The sequence below is a fragment of the Oncorhynchus keta genome, chromosome 19 (genome assembly GCF_023373465.1).
Source record: "Oncorhynchus keta strain PuntledgeMale-10-30-2019 chromosome 19, Oket_V2, whole genome shotgun sequence".
Classification (NCBI taxonomy): Eukaryota; Metazoa; Chordata; class Actinopteri; order Salmoniformes; family Salmonidae; genus Oncorhynchus; species Oncorhynchus keta.
In genome coordinates this window covers 83,757,076-83,763,075 of record NC_068439.1, presented here as the reverse complement: position 1 = coordinate 83,763,075, position 6,000 = coordinate 83,757,076, and positions in this window count along the sequence as shown.

Genomic DNA, 6,000 nt, shown 5'->3' with positions numbered 1-6,000 from the left:
TACTGGGTTAAACTGGTGATGACCTTTATTTACTGGTGATGACCTCCTCTCTCTATATTACTGGTGATGACCTCCTCTCTCTATATTACTGGTGATGACCTCCTCTCTTATATTACTGGTGATGACCTCCTCTCTCTATATTACTGGTGATGACCTCCTCTCTCTATATTACTGGTGATGACCTCCTCTCTCTATATTACTGGTGATGACCTCCTCTCTCTATATTACTAGTGATGACCTCCTCTCTCTATTTTACTGGTGATGACCTCCTCTCTCTATTTTACTGGTGATGACCTCCTCTCTTTATATTGTGGTGTCCTCCTCCCAAACACCAACTCTCTGTCCAGGAAGATACATGTTGTGTTGCTATGCTGAACAACTCCCGCTCTCTGTCCAGGAAGATACATGTTGTGTTGCTATGTTGAACATCTCCCGCTCTCTGTCCAGGAAGATACATGTTGTGTTACTATGCTGAACAACTCCCGCTCTCTGTCCAGGAAGATACATGTTGTGTTGCTATGCTGAACAACTCCCGCTCTCTGTCCAGGAAGATACATGTTGTGTTGCTATGCTGAACAACTCCCGCTCTCTGTCCAGGAAGATACATGTTGTGTTGCTATGCTGAACAACTCCCGCTCTCTGTCCAGGAAGATACATGTTGTGTTGCTATGCTGAACAACTCCCGCTCTCTGTCCAGGAAGATACATGTTGTGTTGCTATGTTGAACAACTCCCGCTCTCTGTCCAGGAAGATACATGTTGTGTTGCTATGCTGAACAACTCCCGCTCTCTGTCCAGGAAGATACATGTTGTGTTGCTATGCTGAACAACTCCCGCTCTCTGTCCAGGAAGATACATGTTGTGTTGCTATGCTGAACAACTCCCGCTCTCTGTCCAGGAAGATACATGTTGTGTTGCTATGCTGAACAACTCCCGCTCTCTGTCCAGGAAGATACATGTTGTGTTGCTATGCTGAACAACTCCCGCTCTCTGTCCAGGAAGATACATGTTGTGTTGCTATGCTGAACAACTCCCGCTCTCTGTCCAGGAAGATACATGTTGTGTTGCTATGTTGAACAACTCCCGCTCTCTGTCCAGGAAGATACATGTTGTTTTCCTTTAATGTTGTCAAACATCACACTGTGCATCATAACAGTCTGCAGTGCTTCAGTGGACCCTATTCCAACTAAACCTCTGAAAGAGCTGCTTTCTGTGCTTAGCCCTCCTACGTTGAACATAATAAACGTCTCTCTATCCACCGGATGTGTACCAAACTCACTAAAAGTGCCAGTAATAAAGCTTCTCTTGAAAAAGCCAAACCTTGACCCAGAAAATATAAAAAGCTATCGGCCTATATCGAATCTTCCATTCCTCTCAAAAACTGTTGAAAAAGCTGTTGCCCAGCAACTCACTGCCTTCCTGAAGACAAACCGTGTATACGAAATGCTTCAGTCTGGTTTTAGACCCCATCATAGCACTGAGATTGCACTTGTGAATGTGGTAAATGACCTTTTAATGGCATCAGACCGAGGCTCTGCATCTGTCCTCGTGCTCCTAGACCTTAGTGCTGCTTTTGATACCATCGATCACCACATTCTTTTGGAGAGATTGGAAAGCCAAATTGGTCTACACGGACATGTTCTGGCCTGGTTTACATCTTATCTGTCGGACAGGTATCAGTTTGTCTCTGTGAATGGTTTGTCCTCTGACAAATCAACTGTAAATTTCGGTGTTCCTCAAGGTTCCGTTTTAGGACCACTATTGTTTTCACTAAATATTTTACCTCTTGGGGATGTCATTCGAAAACATAATGTTAACTTTCACTGCTATGCGGATGACATGCAGCTGTACATTTCAATGAAACATGGTGAAGCCCCAAAATTGCCCTCGCTAGAAGCCTGTGTTTCAGACATAAGGAAGTGGATGGCTGCAAACATTTTACTTTTAAACTCGGACAAAACAGAGATGCTTGGTCTAGGTCCCAAGAAACAAAGAGATCTGCTGTTGAATCTGACAATTAATCCTGATGGTTGTACAGTCGTCTCAAATAAAACTGTGAAGGACCTCGGCGTTACTCTGGACCCTGATCTCTCTTTTGAAGAACATATCAAGACTGTTTCAATGACAGATTTTTTCCATCTACGTAACATTGCAAAAATCTGAAACTTTCTGTCCAAAAATTATGCAGAAAAATGTATCCATGCTTTTGTTACTTCTGGGTTAGACTACTGCAATGCTCTACTTTCCGGCTACCCGGATAAAGCACTAAATAAACTTCAGTTAGTGCTAAATACGGCTGCTAGAATCCTGACTAGACCCCCAAAATTGGATCATGTTACTCCAGTGCTAGCCTCCCTACACTGGCTTCCTGTCAAGGAAAGGGCTGATTTCAAGATTTTACTACTAACCTACAAAGCATTACATGGGCTTGCTCCTACCTATCTCTCTGAGTTGGTCCTGTCATACATACCTACACGTACTCTACGGTCACAAGAAGCAGGCCTCCTAATTGTCCCTAGAATTTCTAAGCAAACAGCTGGAGACAGGGCTTTCTCCTATGGAGCTCCATTTTTATGTAATGGTCTGCCTACCCATGTGTGAGACGCAGACTCGGTCTCAACCTTTAAGTCTTTACTGAAGACTCATCTCTTCAGTGGGTCATACGATTGAGTGTAGTCTGGCCCAGGAGTGTGAAGGTGAATGGAAAGGCTCTGAAGCAATGAACATCCCTTGCTGTCTCTGCCTGGCCGGTTCCCCTCTTTCCACTGGGATTCTTTGCCTCTAACCCTATTACAGGGGCTGAGTCACTGGCTTACTGGTGCTCTTTCATGCCGCCCCTTGGAGGGGTGCGTCACTTGAGTGGTTTGAGTCGCTGATGTGGTCATCCTGTCTGGGTTGGCGCCCCCCCTTGGTTTGATCCATGGCGGAGATCTTTGTGGGCTATATTCAGCCTTGTCTCAGGATGGTAAGTTGGTGGTTGAAGATATCCCTCTAGTGGCATGGGGGCTGTGCTTCGGCAAAGTGGGTGGGGTTATATCCTTCCTGTTTGGCCCTGTCCGGGGGTATCATTGGATGGGGCCACAGTGTCTCCTGACTCCTCCTGTCTCAGCCTCCAGTATTTATGCTGCAGTATTTTATGTGTCGGGGTGCTAGGGTCAGTTTGTTATATCTGGAGTACTTCTCCTGTCTTATCCGGTGTCCTGTGTGAATTTACGTATGCTCTCTCTAATTCTCTCTTTCTCTCTTTCTTTCTTTCTCTCTCTCAGAGGACCTGAGCCCCAGGACCATGCCTCAGGACTACCTGGCATGATGACTCCTTGCTGTCCCCAGTCCACCTGGCCGTGCTGCTGCTCCAGTTTCAACTGTTCTGCCTGTGATTATTATTATTTGACCATGCTGGTCATTTATGAACATTTGAGCATCTTGGCCATGTTCTGTTATAATCTCCACCCGGCACAGCCAGAAGGGGACTGGCCACCCCTCATAGCCTGGTTCCTCTCTAGCTATCTTCCTAGGTTTTGGCCTTTCTAGGGAGTTTTTCCTAGCCACCGTGCTTCTACACCTGCATTGCTTGCTGTTTGGGGTTTTAGGCTGGGTTTCTGTACGGCACTTTGAGATATCAGCTGATGTACGAAGGGCTTTATGAAGACATTTGATTTGATTTGATTCAGTTACACACACACACACACACACACACACACACACACACACACACACACACACACACACACACACACACACACACACACACACACACACACACACACACACACAGCTCCTGCAGCACACATGTCAGATGCTCAGCATGAAATCATTTAAAGTCTTCAGGATCGGTGGGTCAGTAGGCTAATGTGATTAGAATGAGGTTGTAAGTAACAAGAACATTTCCCAGGACATAGACATATCTGATATTGGCAGAAAGCTTAAATTATTTTTAATCTAACTGCACTGTCCAATTTACAGTAGCTATTACAGTGGAAGAATACCATGCTATTGTTTGAGGAGAGTGCACAGTTATGAACATGAGAAGTTATTAACCTTAAGGGCCAACTAGCATTCTGAAGCCACAGGCATCTAAGTGTTATGGTACGATGCCCAAATGGAGCAGGTGTTTAATTATAGTTTAGTTGAAACTCTATGTCGAAAGATTACCAGCGAGTGTCCTGTCTCTTCTTGCTGCTAAGTTCGCTCTCGCTCACAGCCAGCACTTTGTTTTGTCTAGTGAGAGATAGCCTATGTAGCATAGAGATAGCCTAAACATCATGGTTGTTTTTTTTTACTACAGAGCGATCTGTGGAAAGTTACTACCATCATTATCAGCCATGGAGATGCTAACAGTACTTTTGTTCTTTATGGATGTTGCCATGGTTTCTATCATCAGCCTACTGTGGAGACTGGCACCCTATTCCCTATGTAGGGCACTACTTTTCACCAGGGCCCATAGGGCACAATAAAGGGAATAGGTTCCCATTTGGGAGTCAACCATATAGCTTTTCGTCCAGCCTAGCATTAGCCTATTATATATTATACGAGAGTTGCCATTACAGCTGCCTGATCCCACATTGTCTATTTGTAGAAATAGCTTGACATCGTTGCAGTGTTTTGGAGGATCTATTGTGAATGATCGCTCCTTATAACACAACTTGTATGCTCAGGTAGCCTAGTGATTAGAGTGTTCGACTAATAACCGAAAGGTTGCTGGATCGAATCCCCGAGCTGACAAGGTAAAAATCTGCCGTTCTGCCCCTGAACAAGGCAGTTAACCCACTGTTCCCCGGGCGCCGAAAACATGGATGTCGATTAAGACAGCCCCCCCTGCACCTCTCTGATTCAGAGGGGTAGAATTAAATGTGGAAGACACATGTCAGTTGTACAACTGACCCGGTATCTCCCCCTCCTTCTACATTGCTCATTAAAGACCATCTTTTTGCCATTGCAGGATCATGATTAGTATTATTGTTGGGTAGGTTTTAGTACACAATATATGATGACCACTGTCCAGGGTATTGGGGATCTGTTGTGGAAAAAAAACGCTCCCTTCGACAGATCCCGTATGCTCTCGAAAAATTGCACATGAAGTCCTGTGATTACAGTATTTTGACCGAATAACTAATTCCAACAGCTGTTAAGTAGATGATCTATTGCAAGTAACAGTGTTTTTACGGTGGAGGACCTGCAGCACGGTGACACATAACTATGGGAGTCGTATTATTTCAGTGTGTGTCTATTATTTCAGTGTGTGTCTTCACCCTTATTAAAGGGCACACCGTAGGGGACATGCTGTCACTATCCGTCTACATTCTGTCAACCACAGACAGACATGTTTGTTCTTCAACCACAGGCCTGAATCCATGGAACAACAACCTTCAAAAAGCCTTTGTTTAGCCCCCCATGGCCCAGGAGAGGAGAGAGAGAGAGAGAGAGAGAGAGAGAGAGAGAGAGAGAGAGAGAGAGAGAGAGAGAGAGAGAGAGAGAGAGAGAGAGAGAGAGAGAGAGGAAGCCTTTGTTTAGCCCCCCATGGCCCAGGAGAGGAGAGAGAGAGAGAGAGAGAGAGAGAGAGAGAGAGAGAGAGAGAGAGAGAGAGAGAGAGAGAGAGGAAGCCTTTTTTAGCCACCCATGGCCCAGGAGAGGAGAGAGAGAGAGAGAGAGAGAGAGAGAGAGAGAGAGAGAGAGAGGAAGCCTTTGTTTAGCCCCCCATGGCCCAGGAGAGAGAGAGAGAGAGAGAGAGAGAGAGAGAGAGAGAGAGAGAGGAGAGAGCCTGTTTTTAGCCACCCATGGCCCAGGAGAGGAGAGAGAGAGAGAGAGAGAGAGAGAGAGGGGAGCCTTTGTTTTGCCATCCATGGCCCAGGAGAGGAGAGAGGAGAGCCTGTTTTTAGCCACCCATGGCCCAGGAGAGGAGAGCGAGAGAGAGGAAGCCTTTGTTTAGCCCCCCATGGCCCAGGAGAGGAGAGAGAGAGAGGAAGCCTGTTTTTAGCCACCCATGGCCCAGGAGAGGAGAGAG